Here is a 17,007-nt window from a genome sequence, read left to right on the forward strand (position 1 = left end):
AGAGCCTCCTCTCTTTTGGGGTATGTCTTTACCAGCTTTGCACATTGTTCTGACTATTCTATGTACTCTGTGCAATGCTAAGGAAAGTGGTAGTGCCCCATATGTCAATATAAATAATGCATATTATAGAGAAGTGCAAACAGGATGTGTTGTCTCAAGACTTTAATGTTATGTCCACATTTAAAACCACACTCTTTAATCGATTAGAAATGTGCTAATTGGTTAATTATCTGTAAATTAGAGTCATTTCAAAGTCGTTTGAATGAGTGCTATAAACACATAATAAATTATCAGTAAGTAACCCCATAAGTATTTCTAGCCTAATTTGTTCTTCCTGACATATCTCTGTAGGCCTGGTAAAATTTATAACAATGTCAAAGATAAAGCAGTAGGAGTTGAAGCTTGAAATTAGAATGCTATTGGTTTTGGGGAAGGTTAGTAACAGACTTTGTAAACATAACATGAACTTTTTGCTGGCAGAGGTTGCTGAGCCCTTTTCTGACATAGCTAAAGCGCACATGCAGACAACAGTCACTACTCTGCTAATATCATCCAGGAAACACTGCAACCATGCTGAAGTTAAAGTGTTCCTAACATCATCTAATGTACTGATAAGAACATTTTTCATACGAAGGTTCATTCAAAAATCTACAAGTGTATGCCCAGTGCTTGTCCGGCTGTGAAGCCACAGCCGGGCACCCACAGTTAGAATGCCAGCTCCGTGGAGAGGCGCGGGGCTTCGTATGTGCGCATTGCTGGACCGTGGGACAGGTGAATGTCTGATTATTAAAAGTCATCAGCTAAATTTTTTGTAGCTGCTGACTTTTAAATGGGTGGAACTCCGCTTTAAGTTTTCCTATGTCTGACTTATCAACCAAAAAGTCCCTTCCCTGCAGTCTCCCTGCTACCTGCTGTGTCAGGCCTATGGTTTTCCATTAACATTTTAACGTTTTCCATTAACAATGTTTTTACGGTATTATTTTTCCATCGTCATATTTTAACATCGCATGCAGAGAGCAGTGGCCCTTTATTGCATAATAATAAAGAAACATAAAGGGTCAGACATAGAAAAACTATTTTACTGTACCCTGTTTTTATTTAGGGGCTGAGCCTTCAAGATAGCCAATTAGCATTTTAAGTAGAAAGACAGCAATGACAGCAGCCTTGCAAATGGAAAATTGTAACAATAATAGCAACGTGCACCGAGTATCAAAATAGTGCTCCTAAATATCTTTTTTGTACTCTCCTCTATTGCAGGTCACACAATGGCCTTACTCATTCTGGGCTCTGCACTGCTTGGGCAGTTTGCAGGACCAAGAAGCAGCAACACATGACCTGTGGAGCAAAGTAAGTTACTTTTTCCCCCACATTTCACCATGCATACTGCATTGGCGATGCTGCAAAAAGTACATAGGGCTGCAAATTGTTGCAGCCGCAAACAAGGAAGAGGAAATCAATGACGGGATAAACAGGTATTTTCATTAAAGCTAAATTATGAGAGGAAAAAGCACATATTGCTAATGAAATGCAATGAGTAGATGCATGAGTAGACTTTAAGGTCATTTTTGTTTATGGGTTTACTGAAACTTGAAAGCCATCTATGTCAAAGTGTAAAATCTAAGAGAACATTCAAAGTGAATATGCTGCCTGGTAACAAATGCATGGGTGCGAATAAATCCCTAAATCATTGTACACTGTATAAAAGCATATCCCAACCGTTCCTGATTTCGAGGGACTGTCCCCTGATTTGGAGCAATGTCCCCCTGTCCCTCATGCCTCCTCATTTGTCCCTTATTTTGGTCTGATCTGTATAGATGTATAGAAAATGCGCTTTTTATCTATCAAAAAGTGTTTTCCAGTGCTAAACCTTTCATCTGATTTCTAAATTGCTGCATTTGTAAATTCTAAAAGCTAATATAAAGGAATGATAGTGGTAAAAAAAGCACTTGTGGGTTTAACCAATCTTGTTTTTTTTGTACAATTCTCCTTTAAGGGGGCGTGACAAGGGGTGTGTCCTACGCCTGCATACTTTCGCTGATAGGTGTCCCTCATTCCCATCTTAAAAAGTTGGGAGGTGTGCAAAAGTCCCAACAGTCTCTTTTAAGATACAATGGCTGTATCCTCCAGTATCTAGGCTTGCCACGATGAGCATATTTCTTTATTTAATGAGTTAGTACCTGCCATTCAAATCTCTATGCTGTACTTTGCACAGGAAACATTTGGCAGTACTGTATGTACCTGTTATAGGATAAGGTAGAATCTGAGAAATGTATTAAAACAAAGGTCTACAAACCTGTCATTTCATTATCATGTATCCCGGGTACAGGAAAGCTAGAATCTTTGGATCGCTGTTTGAAGTTAACGTTAAGCAAGCACAGATTTACGCAAGATGTGTTCTTTCTTTTAAAACAGAATCTGACAGATAATCAGCATAGAAAAACATATTTGAATAATTCCTGTGCATGTAAATTACCTTTAACTCTACACACTCAAATTTCTTCTCAGCATAAAGTTAGCAAGTCATAGATGGGTCTTTTCATCTAGATAGATCCAGACACCAGAAAGAGCTCCACAACCAGCAGCCAGTCAGCAAAGGCTGCAAGCCTATGACGGAAGTGAATACTTATATTAATAAACATGTAAGCCACATTCTGACAAAATACAATCAAGCAGAGAATGTGCTTTAACTCAAGGGTGGAAACCTGCCCTCTGTCCACTTGTGGTCAGGGTAGCCATAGCTAACATCTGGCAGGAAAGAGCTTATTTAAAGTTTTCTGAGAAGAATCACTGTTTCCAAGCACCCAAAATACTGTCATGGAGATAAATAATAAAAAAGAGCAGAGATTATACAGCTTAATCTTTTTTCCATTAATAGATATGATTTGACGTCACATGTACAATTCAGAAGCTAAGCGTTGCACAGAGTGGAATGAGGCTGGAAATTGTGGATTCTACTTAGCCTGTCGGAAATCTTGTTATTTGCAGGACAGTCAAATGCAGCCAAAGGGGATTTAGAAAACAGCCTTAACCTAAAGGTGCAATGCCATCTAACCTACGCTCATACAATGCTTTAGACCAACTCAAATTACCTGAGGGCCACAGGACAAGCATTCACATCCAGTGAGGACCTCATGCAAGCTGTCCCTTCCCCCAGCATTGGTGTCAGCGGATGCACTATTAACCCCCAGCACTGGTGTCAGCGGACGCAATATTAACCCCCGGCACTGGTGTCAGCGGACGCAATATTAACCCCCTGCACCGGTGTCAGCGGACGCAATATTGTCAGGGGACCACCTTAGATCGGCCCTGCCTGTGGGCCATTGTAACCGGTCCGCGGGCCGGTTCTTTGAGACCCCTGCTTTAGACAGCACAAGGCATATCCAACAAACAGATTTTCAAGATGTGTCTCTCTTCCTTTAACCTACAACTACAACTGGTAACACGAAAAGAACATCGAGAGTTGGATGGGTAGTTGTGGGTAGTGCACACAAACTAGAATATCTACACTGGGCAATTCTGCTTGCTCTTATGGTATGGAAACAGCAGTTGGCTGGGAAAACATATTCCAGCCAACAGCGTCAAGTCAACCTCGAGCGGGAGATGTCTGGAAGTGTTTTACAGATATATGTATATGTGATCACAACAAAAAGCGATAGGAAATCTCTCCAAAAGTGACACATTAAAAAAAAAAAAAAAGGCTGGAGTTGAGCTTTAAATTTTCCCGTATAATACAGTGTTTCTTAGTCCTTTGAAACATTTACTTAGTACTCACCCACTATATATTATCTCATGTGCCTTTCAAGTAAGCGCCTTTGTTGCCAGTAAAGCTACTTTCACACGGGGGCGGGCAGGCGTTGGCGGTAAAGCAGCACTATTTTTAGCGGTGCTTTACCATTGTTTTAGTGGTGCAATTCAGCCGCTAATGGGGCACTTTTACCCCCCTAGCAGCCGAAAAAGGGTTAAAGCCGCCCAAAAAGCATTGCTGCCAGTGATTTGTTTTCAATGGGCAGGGGCGCTTTAGGAGCGGTGTGTACACCGCTCCAACAGCGCTGCAAAGATGTTGCTTGCAGGACTTTTTTTACCGACCTGCAAACGCACCGCTCCAGTGTGAAAGCACTCGGGCTTTCACAATGGAGAGACAGGAGAGGCTCTGTGCAGGCGTTTTTTTTAGCGCTGTAGCACCTGTAAAACTTCTCAGTGTTGAAGCAGTCTTAGTCCTAAATGCTTAAAAGGTATGTCATTGTAGGAATGAATTTGTTTCATTCTTGTAGGTTCTGAGAGATATAAGAAACCAAGTGATTCAAACCCACTGGTACCCAAAATTATTTTTTTTTGCGTGCAGCTGCCTTGTAAAAATTAGTTTTGCAAAACTTCTGTAACTGCCTAGAGTGATCTTTTCCTTTGGCCTTGCACTCTATCCCAGAGTTTGTGGCGTGGGTGTGATGTGTCTTACTCTAAGCAGAATTTGTGATAGACCCACAGCAAATATCCGACTGGTAACTAAGCTGAGGATAACCATTAGGGCCCATTAATACTTATGCATCATGGTAACACACAGTAATGCATGAAACATATATTTAAATATATAACCCTACTCATAACCACACAGACTTTCCAAATAATTTTATTTGAAAGAACAGCCTCAACATCCAACATATAAATCGCCAGTCAACATGGTGTATTTCAAAATCATACACAAATTATGCAGCACTCAATGACTAATGTCAAAATCTAAAAAAAGTTGGGGCAAGGCACTAAAAAGCTGGCAAAGTAAGTGGTACGAACAAGGAAGAGCTGGAAGAACATTTTTCAGCTAATTAGGTTAATTGGCAACTGGTCAGTAACATGATTGGGTATAAAAATGGCTTCTGAGAGAGTCAGTGTGTCTCAGAAGTAAAGATGATCAGAGGTTCCCCAATCTGTGAAAATCTAAAAACTGTCAAACCTTTTCACGATAATGATCCTCAGTGTAAAATCGCAAAGACTATCATCTAAAGAATATAATATCAAAAGATTCCAAGAATCCAAAGAAATCTGTGTGCAAGGGTCAAGACCAAAACACAATATTGGATGCCCATGATCTTAGGCTCTAAGAGGGCACTGCATTAAAAACAGGCATTTTTATGAGATGAGCATCACTGCATGGGCTCAGGAATACTGAATACTAAATACTAAATCACGCCTGTGAACACTGTGTTCACGCTGTGTTATCCAAAAATGCAATGTAAGGCAGGGCTTGACAAATTTGCTTTGAATCTGGGAGCCAGCTAAAAAAGTTAGGAGCCAGTTTTTTTAACCACTTGCCTACTGGGCACTTTCATCCCCTTTCATGCCCAGACTACGTTTCAGCTTTTAGCACTGTCACACTTTGAATAACAATTGCACGGTCATGCAGCACTATACCTATATGACATTTTTATATATATATATATATATATATATATATATATTTTTTTTTTTTTTACACAAATAGAGCTTTCTTTTGGTGGTATTTATTCAGCACTGGGGTTTTTATTTTTTGCCAAATAAATGAAAAAAAAGATAAAATATTTTTTTTCTTAATTTCTGTTATAAAATTTTGGATATAAGTAATTTTTCTTTTTCATTTATGGACGCTGATGAGGCTGCACAAATGGGCACTGGTGACGTTGCATTGATGGACACTGATAGACGGCACTGATATGCTGCATTGATCGTCACTGATAGGTGACCCACCAGCTCTGGGCTGTCTAGGGGGTAGCGGTCTCCCGGGCTGCCCTATTCTGCGCCGCCTGTTCCTGCTCCGAGGTAAGGCTGAGTCTCCTTTGACAGCTTGACCTAGACCTGCACCCAATGATCTTGTAGGAGGAGCTCCAGGAGCCCGGAGTGGGAGGCTCAAGTCCACACTGCCATGGTGTCACTGAGAGCCACACAGGGGGCACTTCCTGGCAGGGGCTTCGTTCCACCCCAATCACCACTGCTCCTCACCTGATCCGCCTTCTCCTATTGCATCTCCCCTAACCCACCCTTCATAGTCCCACCCTTCTCCTCCCTTAACCCACCTTTGCAGTGCTGCCCCTCCCCAACCCCCAGCCTCACACACACACACACACGTGGGACAGTGATAGCTGCTGGGAGCCTGGCAAAGACAATGACTTTTCTTACAAAGAAAAACATTCAAACCTGGCTAAATTTTGCAAAAACACATCTGAAGTCTCCCAAAAGCATGTAGGAAAATGCGGTATGGCCTAAGTTTTTGGCCATAATTCCAAAAGATATGGCGGGGGCAAAAACAACACTGCACTTTACCAAAAGATCACCATACCCACAGTGAAGCATGGTGGTGGCAGCATCAAGCTTTGGGGCTATTTATCTTCAGCTGGAACAGGGGCCTTAGTCAACGTAGAGGGAATTATGAACAGTTCCAAATACTAGTCAATTGGCACAAAATTTTCAGGCTTCTGCTAGAAAGCTGAACATGAAAAGGAACTTCATCTTTCAGCATGACAGCGACAAAATGCATACATCCAAATCAACAAAAGCAATGGCTTCACCAGAAGATTAAAGTTTTGGAATCAGAGCCCAGACCTGAATCCGATTGAAAATGTGTGGGGTGATCTGAAGAGGGCTCAGGAGATGCCCTCACAATCTGACATAATTGGAGTGTTTTTTTGCAAAGAAGATTGGGCAAATATTAAGTCAAGATGTGTCATGCTGATAGACTCATACTCAAAAAGACTTCTGTAATAATAGTATTCGATTAAGGGTGTGCACACTTATGCAACCATATTATTATTTTATTTTTTATTTTTACTTTCCTCCACCTAAAAGATTTCAGTTTGTTTTTCAACAGAGTTGTACAGTTTATAGCTCACGTTCAGGCCCCTTTCACACTTGTACGATTTCCAATGACAACCATTCATATTAGTACTACTTCAAGTCGTGCCAACTTCAAAGTAGTCCCTGAACTACTTTGGTCCGACTTTGATCCTACTTCAGCCCATTGAATATCACTGAAGTTGGATCAAAGTCGGATCGCTGTCTTAACTGATCCGAGTTTGGCATGCAACTTGTGCTCTGATGATCTTGAAAGGGAAATCCATGCGAAATAAAATAAAAATAAAAATCGGCATGGGTTCCCCCTCCAAGAGCATACCAGGCCCTTCAGTCTGGTATGGATTTTAAGGAGAACCCCACGCCAAAAAAACTGCATGGGGGTCCCCCCAAATCTATACCAGACCCTTATCTGAACACACAGCTTGGCAGGTTAGGAAACAGGGTGGGGACGAGCAAGCACCCCCCCTGAACTGTACCAGGCCGCATTCCCTCAACGGGGGTGTGGGTGCTTTAGGGCAGGTGGGCCCTGCGCCCCCCAACCAAAAGCACCCACCCCCCATGTTGATGAGGACAAGGGCCTCTTGCCGAAAACCCTGGCTTTTGGTTGTCGGGGTCTGCAGGCAGGGGGCTTATCATAATCTGGAAGCCCCCTTTAACAAGGAGGCCCCCAGATCCGTCCCCCCACCCTTTGTGAATGAGTATCAGGTACATTGTACCCCTACCCATTTATCTAAAAAAAAAAAAAATTGTCAAAGAAAACACAGGTTTTAAAAGTAATTTATTAAGGCAGCTCCGGCGTCGCTTCTGATTTCTTCTCCGCTCTCCACTGATGTCTTCTAGCCCTCTCCGGTTCTTCTCCCTCTGGCCGGGTCTTCTCTGCTGTCTTCTCGCTCTTTTGACCAGGTCTTCTCCCTCTGTTCTTCTTCTGATGTTGACTCAACGCTCTCCCCCGCTCTAATGCTTGGTGCGCGGTATGCCGTTACTTAAATTGGCATGGGGCAGGGTCACGGATGACGTCATACGGAGGTCCGCCCCTTATGACGTCACCGCCCGTTCATGATGGGTGGCGACGTCAAAAGGGGTGGTCCCCAGTGACCCTGCCCCATGCCAACATTAGTGGCACACTGCACAACCAGCATTAGAGCGGGAGAGAGCGTTGAGTCAACAGCGGAGAAGACCCGGCAGAGGCAGAAGAGAGCTGACAGAGGGAGAAGAACTGGAGAGGGCTAGAAGACATCAGCAGAGAGCGAAGAAGAACCAGCAGAGGCAGAATAAATCAGCAGAGGAGGCAGAAGAGCCGGAGAGGGGAGAAGAGGTCAGAAGATACGCCGCAGCTGCCTTAATAAATTACTTTAAAAACTTGTGTACTGCGTTTTATTTTTGAAACTTTTTTTAGGTGAATTGGTAGGGGTAATGTACAATATACTCATTCACATAAGGGCGGGGGGCCGGAATCTGGGCCGCAGACCCCGACAACCAACAGCCAGGGTTGTTGGAGATAGAGGCCCTTGTCCTCATCAGCATGGGGAAAAGGTGATTTGAGGTGGGGGGGCGCAGGGCCCCCCCTGCCCCAAAGCACCAACCCCCATGTTGAGGGCATGCAGCCTGGTACACATCAGGGGGGGGGTGCTCGCTTGTCCCCACCCCCTTTCCTGACCTGCCAGGCTGTGTGCTTGGATAAGGGTCTCTTATGGATTTTGGGAGGGATCCCCACACCATTTTTTCGGCGTGTGGGTTACACTTAAAATCCATACTAGACCGAAGGGCCTGGTATGCTCTTGGAGGGGGAACCCATGCCGTTTATTTATTTTTTTACATTGTGCATGGAGTTGCCCTAAAAGATTCATACCTGGTATTGTCGGGGATCAAAGTCGGATCCCTGTTCATTGAAGTCGGACGCATGTCGGACTTCAAGTCGCAGGGAAAAGTTGGATCCATAGTTATACTACTGGCATGTCGTACCAGTGTGAAAGGGGCCTAAAGGTGAAAAAAGTTCTGCAATGATTTATCTTTGTCTCATTTTTTTTTTACAACCTGACATTTTAAGAGGGGCGTGTAGACTTTTTATATCCACTGTAGGTCTGATTTGAAGGTGAGCAGTCACTTCACTTAGAGGTGGAGCACTGAGTTGCATGAGACAAGATGTGAACATTGGAAGTAAAATAAATTTGTTGGACATTCAATATTTTCAGGACTTTACCACTATTACACATTTGTGTTGAAAATCACTTGTAACAGCACTGAGATTGTTGTAGTAATCTCACTGGACACTGAATGTATGTGATTTATGGTAACACTGTTCATATTATATAATCGCTAATTTGCCCTTTTTTGTAAGTTGTGCCCAACAACTTTCTCATATATTTTAGCGCTGCACTTTTTCTACACTGAATATATGCACTAAGTATGTTAACAAGTTTGTATACAGTATATCGTATCACATGTGCTTAATTTGTTATTTTTTCTTTTTCTTACTGCTAATTGGTTCTGTATTTGAGAGCAAACACCACACTATTTGTTCACTAATTGGTCAATTTCTTTATATGCAAGGACTCATATAACAAGTGTGTGCAGCTGCTCTTTTGCCACCACTGAGGTTTACTATTTAGGTAGCCCATTATTTTATATCTAGTTATCACTTAATATAGCGGTAGCACACAAGTTTAATTGCACTTTACTTACGTGTATAGGTTACTGGTGCATTCACTGGGGCAAAAGACAATTTATAAAGATTCAAAACAATATAGTATTAGATTATCAATTTTCATGTGCCAAATTTTCCAAGACCAAATAAATAAATAAACAAAGCATCTGAATGTCAAAAGAATAGGCTGCTAGCATATAGCTATGTTGTAGACACCATTTCACTTTCTGTTTTATGTACACAATTGTGTCTGTTCGTTTGCATGCAGTAAAATAAAAGGATGCACGCCAAAGTATGTATGTAACTATATCCTACCCTGGAGGTGATGAAAGGCTTGCAGCAATTATTTTTTTCTGGAGCACAGATCAGCATCTACCGATTTTAGAAAGGTCGCCAACGTCATTATGATGAGCATGGCTGATGACAGCCTGAATGACAAGGCAACACGTCTATGAAAAGATGAAAGTTCTCTTTTTACACTGATATAGACATCTAGGCTGACAGTCCTGGAATGGTATGCATAGGTAATAAGCCATTTATTACACAGATATTAGGAAATACACATTTATAATGACTAGCTAACAAGAAAAACAACATTAGAGAGGAATGCCTGCCATGCAGACCTCAGAGTTAAAGCGTTAGTGATAACACTATTTACTTGGGACCACAAGCTGTCGCTGGGAGCTGACGACGTGGCACTTCAAAGACAATGACACTGTTACACTGGGCTATTTGTGGGTGTGGTGCGCTACAAATCACTGTAAACAGATCCTGGGAAGAGTGACATTACTGTCAGAGGTCAGTACTTTCATGCTGTGCCCACTACAGAAATACAAGGGGCAATAATATTCTGTTATACCAGGCTATTTTGGAAAGATCAGCTCATGAACCGCTATTTTTCAACTTTATCTACAGGAACAAGAAAGAACATTAATCTCCTCTATTCAAGTCTCAAACTGCTTGCTACCTTGGAGCAGCACAGAAAGTGTTAATGAAGTTAACCCGATGCATGCTGGATGACCATGCCATGAATTACAGTGCACATGAACGGTTATAATGACTACATGTGCGAGGAGTGCTTATTCAGACTGCCAACAGTGTTAGCAATTCTGCGCCCTCCATTCTAGTCCTAAACACACAATAAGTACAGGAGATTAATTACAGGATAATATGCTAAATTAGGTCTCCCTGGGATGAGCTGCACTGGATCAGAAATATCTAATTGCTTCAAGCAGCAGTGGGATTCAAATGCAGTAAGAGAGAGGAGTGCTGGCATGCAAGTGGCATTATATGCCAGCCTAGGCAATTTAATTGGACCCATGCTTGGACATAGATAAGTACACGGGGCAAACGCCACATGAAAACAGCAACTGGCAAACCACTATTCTAAGTGAGAGACTGAAATTACACATTATTTTTTATTTTTTTTAAGAGACATGTTAACCACTTGAGCCCTGGAAGATTTACCCCCCCCCCCCCCCATGACTAGGCCATTTTTGGCGATACGGCACTGCGCTACTTTAAATGACAATTGCATGGTAATGCGAAGCTGTACCCAAATAAAATATTATTTTTCACACAGATAGAGCTTTCTTTTGTGGTATTTTGAACAAAAAAAGGGCAACAATTTTGAAAAAGAAAAACAATATTTTTACTTTCTGTTATAAAACATATCCAATAAAATTGAGAAAATCACATTTCTTCATAAATTTAGGCCAATATGTATTCTGCTAAATATTTTTGGTTTAAAAAATCCCAATAAGCTTCTTTTGATTGGTTTGTGCAAAAGTTACAGCGTCTACAAGCTATAGGATATTTTTATTCATTTTTATTTTTTTTACTAGTAATGGCAGCGACCAGAAACTTATAGCGCGACTGTGATATTGTGGTGGATATTCGGACACTAACTAAAATGTTACTTAGTGTCCGTCAGTTTGGGGACCAGTGAAACGGATACAGTTATCAGTTCTAAAAAATATGCAAGGTCGCTGTACTGATGACACTGGTTGGGAAGGGGTAAACATCCGGGGCAATAAAAGGGTTAACTGTGTGCCTAGCCTGTGTTTTACTACAGCGTGGGAGGTGCTTTTACTAGGGGAAGACATGGAAGACACAGGATCCATGCCTTCCCTCCTGTCAGAACAGCGATCTACCTTGTTTAGATGATCGGCAGATGCCGGTGGACATCAAGTATGCGGTACCCACTGATCGGCTACCACTGATCCGGTGCACAGCTGCCGCCCTGTAACAGTAAAACGACTATAGGGCGGTCAGCAAGTGGGAAATAGATGCAGTGCAAGTGGCTGATGTCAACATTAAAGAGGTTGTAAATCCTTACATATCTCCAGTGAAGTGTCTGGCCTCAGGCGATACACAGAGATTAAACAAATCCTACTACATAAATTGTACCTGTTAATCTGCACACCTCTCCACTTTACATCTGTTTAAAGCCCAGGATTTTCAAAACTTTTCTGAGCAGGGGGCCAGAATCAGATGTCACACACTGAACATTATAGAGCAGAGAGCTGAGCAATGCTGAGAAATGCAGGCAGATACTTATCCACCATGCCATGCCATGAATTACATGAAGAGACAGAAGGATTTGAGGCAGCCTACATGCACAGAAGATCTGCGATTGGTTCTCCAAGATGTTTGGAACAACCCACATGCCGAGTTCCTTCAAAAACTGTGTACCTAGAAGAACTGATCCTGGTTTGAAGCCAAAGGCAAGTCACACCAAATATTGCCTGGCTTTAGCTTTTTCTTCTGTTCATTAGTGAGAATGCTTTAACAGTCCCACTATTGTTATTTGTTTTTTTATTTATTAATCATCATCATCATCTTTTTATTATTATTCCATAAGTTTTTTGGCTCTGCGTAACTTCTGCATACTTTTAGCTATTAAAGCCTTTCAACTTTTAAAATGTTCAGCTCTTTCAGCTGATGTGTGGACTTCTTCAACTTTTTTTCTACTAATTATACTTTTTAAAATATTAAGCTTTTTAACACTTTTTTTAACACTGAAGTCAATGAGAGCATGCTTAAAATCCTTAAAATCTTCCGCTACCAAAAGTTTCAGCTCCTTCAAGAGGAAGTAAACCCTGATGGGTTTACTTCCTCTTTCATTCCCTGCAAAGGCAAAGCATAATGGACTACTATGCATCGCATAGTAGCCCATTATGTGTCACTTACCTGACACAGGAGCCAGCGAAGTCGCCGCTGTCCCCTGTAGTCCGCCGCATCCATCTTGCTGGTGGCGTCTCGCAGCTCCGCCGCTGTCATTCGGCGGAGCCGCGATGACGTCACTCCCACGCATGCGCACGGGAGCCGACACGCGCGGCAGATCCACTGTTGGAAATGCCGCGCTCAGTGCGCCTGCGCGTCGCTGTCTACAGCGCATGCGCCGTAGACAGCGGTGCCTGTCTTCAGGCAAATATCTCCTAAACCGTATAGGTTTAGGAGATATTTCTTGGACCTACAGGTAAGCCTTAATCTAGGCTTACCTGTAGGTCAAAGTGGTTTGTAAGGGTTTACAACCACTTTCATACTTTCACCTACAGACACAAAATGTTCACAAAATATTCAGCTATCTGGCTATATCTTTCAGCTTTATATCTTTTACAGTTTTTGTGAAAAAGCTGTTTAGGTTTAGTGCAGGACAGGCAGACTGTGGTCCCAGCACAACCAGAAAACTGACCACGCTGGGATGAATTCGTTCTTATGCCTACCATGGTCATTTTGAAATAGAAAAGCAGGGAGATTGGCAAGATCACCAGGTATTTCACCCAAAGGAAGAAATACAAAGAAATCAGCTTATTTTTTACCATAACTACATGGTACAACAGACACATATTAGGAATATGAAATGCTGGGGTAACAATCAATTTAAATAGTTTGTTTTGGCCAAACTAACGACTTCCTTTACTAATACATGCTGGACGAGGCCTTACAATGATTTATGTAGGGATAATACTGCACTAACTTTATTTCTTTTATCTCCCTATTTATTCATCCCACGAGTTTGTTCGTGTTTGCAGCAGTTAACAGTCACTGAGTGATGCTGCTAAACTTATCATTAATCAGTATTCCCACATCCTTCTCAAGCTCTTTGGTCTATTTGCATTTCACTTATTGGATAAATGTCAGGAAACAAAAAAGTAAAATAGCACAAAGAGGCACATTCCCAGGTTGCCACAAAAATAGGGCAAGCAGCATCAAGAAGAAAAAGCAGACCATTGTGTGAATTTGTGAATTTATGATATAGAAGAATGGAGGGTAAGTCAGCAAGGTTCTTTCAAAAATAAAAGTACAAACACACACAGCCTGGCTCGAGAGCGAACCTTCATTTCTACCCCATAGCAGGCGCTTGCAATAGGGGCAGACACAGAAGTGGAGGAGCTGAGATTGCCAATGGGGGACCCCAGAAAAGGAGGTAAGGAGAGCCTCTGTGCAATAGCACTGCACAGATATGGTAAGTATAAACCTGTTAATTATTCTAATAGAACAAATATTAGACTTTTCCATTCACTTAAGGCCCTGTTTACACAGGGTGGACTCCACCAGGAATCTGCCTGCTCAGTTGGGGAATCTGTCCCCTGATTCCTGCTAAGGAAGTGGATGGCTTGTTCATGTCCGCTATGCTTATGCAGAGTGGACACAGACACAGCCCACTGTTCTCTATAGCCGGTCGTATGTAAAACGACCACCTGTCCGTTTACACCCGGTGGCCATCCGATCTGATATGCTAGACAGATGGGGAACACATTCCCATCCATCTGTTTTTAGTAGACATGATCGGATGTTGGCGGGTGTCTTGACACCCACTGCTCCATAGAGAACAATGGAGGGTTTAATCGGTACACCTGTGTGAAAGGGGTCTTAATGCAAAGAGTTCTCTGATCGACCAAGGTGGAGAGACAGGGAGGTGATGTCATGATCTCCATCCTGTCCCGAGAACTGCAAGGATTAAACGTTCATTACTTTAGGACAAAGAACAAAGTGTGAGACTCAACTTATTTCTTGCTCTGGCAGGCTCTCTCTCCCCCTACCTGTATGACCTGCAGCCTCTTCTGTAAGTACAATGCATGACCAGTATCTTGTAAGCGAGGTTGGCAAGAGACCGGCCACAACAAACAGAAGTGGAAAAGAGCATTGAAGTCTGCTGGAGCAAGGAATGAGGTAAGTATTACATCTTATTCCTCATCCAGTAGAGTTAACAAACATTTAACCCTTGCAACTGCAGTGGTGGGGGATTAATTAAAAAGGATATATATATATTTTTATTTTTTTAATTAACAGAGTTGGGCTTTAATAGCGGCTTCAACTTTTTATGATGACCTGTCACTAAATTCCACAAAATAATACTGATAGCAGCCTCCAAACAAGATTTCCCAGTGGGTGGTGTACTGAAACATAATTTTTTAAAGAACTTTAGACGCTGGTTCTTTTCAATACACTGTGTGTTGGATAGCATGTACACCTCTAGACTCGGGGAATATATAAATAGTCCACTACCAGGAAGAGGAGAAGTTTAAAGCAGAAGTAAACCCATTGGTTGTCATAACTGATCATGTGTGCAGCATCATGGCAGTTGAAGATTACACATAGACCAAGATGGTGGCTTCCTTGGCTGAAAATGATAGGAGGGTTTACTTCTACTTTAAATGGGCTCCAAGCAGCACTGTATTGGGACTTTGCTACAAAATTAGGAATGAGCTAACAATTTATGTTGTCAACTAACACCAGCAGATCTCAGCAAATATACCAACTTACATATCTGCTTTAAAGCCTAAAGACATCTAAACATATTAGATGTAGTTGCCCAATCTTTTGTTGAAAACGAAAATCAAGACAAGTTATACAACCAGCCCAAGCAAGTTATGCCTCCATGTAAATTGGCCAAAGCTCTAATGATAAAATACCTAGGAGTCCATTCCCACCAGCAGTCAAAGGCTGCATTGTCCAATGCTGTCCCCAACACAAGAACAAGGCAATTTGCCTAATGTCTTATTTCTTCAGTTCACATACAGCATTGGTGTGTGCTGAAAACAGTAGAACATTTTGCATGCTGTAGTATAAACGGGCCCTGATAGGGTTGGATCAACTTCTCTCTCAAGTCTATGGGGAACTAAATCCCAATTGTGCCAAATAGGTTTCTGTAAAGCAGGGCAGTGAAATTATAAACTTTGTAAATGGCAATTTTTTCTCATCTGTATAGGCTTTTCAAGTATCCATTACGTTCTACAGAAAATATTTAATAAATAATCACATTTAATTTTTGCTTGATGCCATATGGTCATTTTACAGCCATCTACAGTTAAATATGAAATGTTTAGACTTAGCCCTACATTAGAAAACAGAAAATGTAAGGCCCCATTTATACAAGTATAGATCACTGTACACAAAGTTGACTTTGCTGCAGTCTTGCCTAAAGCTGGCCATAGATGGAGAAATGTTCATTCCAGCAACCCTGCTGAACTGGCCAAGATTAAAACCATCTATGGCCAGCTTAAGAATATAATTTTAAAAGTAGACCAAAAATATATCTATAGCCATCACAGACAGGGGTTCCAGCATCCCTATATATAACTTAACAGATCTTCTGCCTGGGTAGCGGTTGGAAAATGTATTTCACTTCCTGTCCGGTGAAAAGGCATGGAGTAAGGGTAAATCTATTAAAACCTGAAAGGGGTTCTAAACCTTCCCCTATCCAAAATTAAAATAAAAAAAGTTTTGGCTATAGATACACTTTAAGAGGTCTATTTATACATATTTCTACCCAAAATGTACACAGCTTTCACACTTTCTAACCAAATGTGGTCAATCATTTGTTTATATGACACCTAGCTTATAAGTAATATAAGTTGATAATTTATCAGTGATATAAATAAGAAGGAAGATGTTTTCGAACAACCTCCGATATTTTTTCCTCCATTATCCTGTAAACAACGATCGTATGTTATTGGTGAGGTCTTCATACATTGTTCTAGCTCAACAACAAAAGGCAACTAGTACTACACACAGACACAGATATTTGTCTGAAATGGGAACCTTTCTGCCCATTGTAAAAGCCATCAACAGTTTTCATGTAAGAATAAAACAGGTGCTCAGATTTCACAAAAAATCGAAATTTGCTAAGATTACCTAAAACTCATTAACAACATGGATTATGTCCACTAAAACATTACATTTGTGTACCAACCACTCCTACAGAAAAAGCCAGCATTCATGGGCTCAGCTACCAATCCAGTGATCCCAATATACTACAAAAGACTGCATTAGGTAAACAATTTCAAAAGTACTATGCCTCCAAAGAGATCAGCCTAAAGAAATATTAATTATTAATTATGGTAATGGTAGTTAGTAACTGTGGTAAAATGGGAATTTGCAGTTCGCCCCTGGTCTTCTGTACACATAGATACAAAGAGGTAAGGAAGAGTTAAAGGTAAATGCACTCCACGGGACAATACCTGCATTGAATAGACGACTGCTCTACACTCATGCCAAGGTAAAACTCATAGGGCTATTGGCGATGACTCCAAATGCAT

General features: G+C 41.5%; 1 protein-coding gene across 21 annotated transcripts in view; it reads right to left on the reverse strand.

Moving 5' to 3' along the window:
* The window catches only part of PITPNM2 (phosphatidylinositol transfer protein membrane associated 2), a 451,974-nt gene that overhangs the window by 265,753 nt on the left and 169,214 nt on the right, over positions 1 to 17,007 (reverse strand). Inside the window, exon 1 of one of the 21 annotated variants that reach the window (XM_077461882.1) lies at positions 2,474 to 2,559. The exons of the other annotated variants lie outside the window; for them this stretch is intronic. The gene's annotated coding sequence lies outside the window, so the exon portion shown is untranslated. Of the gene's footprint in view, positions 1 to 2,473; positions 2,560 to 17,007 lie in introns of those variants that run through there. 21 annotated transcript variants of the gene reach the window in all.

Source organism: Lithobates pipiens, unplaced genomic scaffold (genome assembly GCF_037356315.1).
Source record: "Lithobates pipiens isolate NorthernLeopardFrog02 unplaced genomic scaffold, aLitPip1_a1.2 Scaffold_3, whole genome shotgun sequence".
Classification (NCBI taxonomy): Eukaryota; Metazoa; Chordata; class Amphibia; order Anura; family Ranidae; genus Lithobates; species Lithobates pipiens.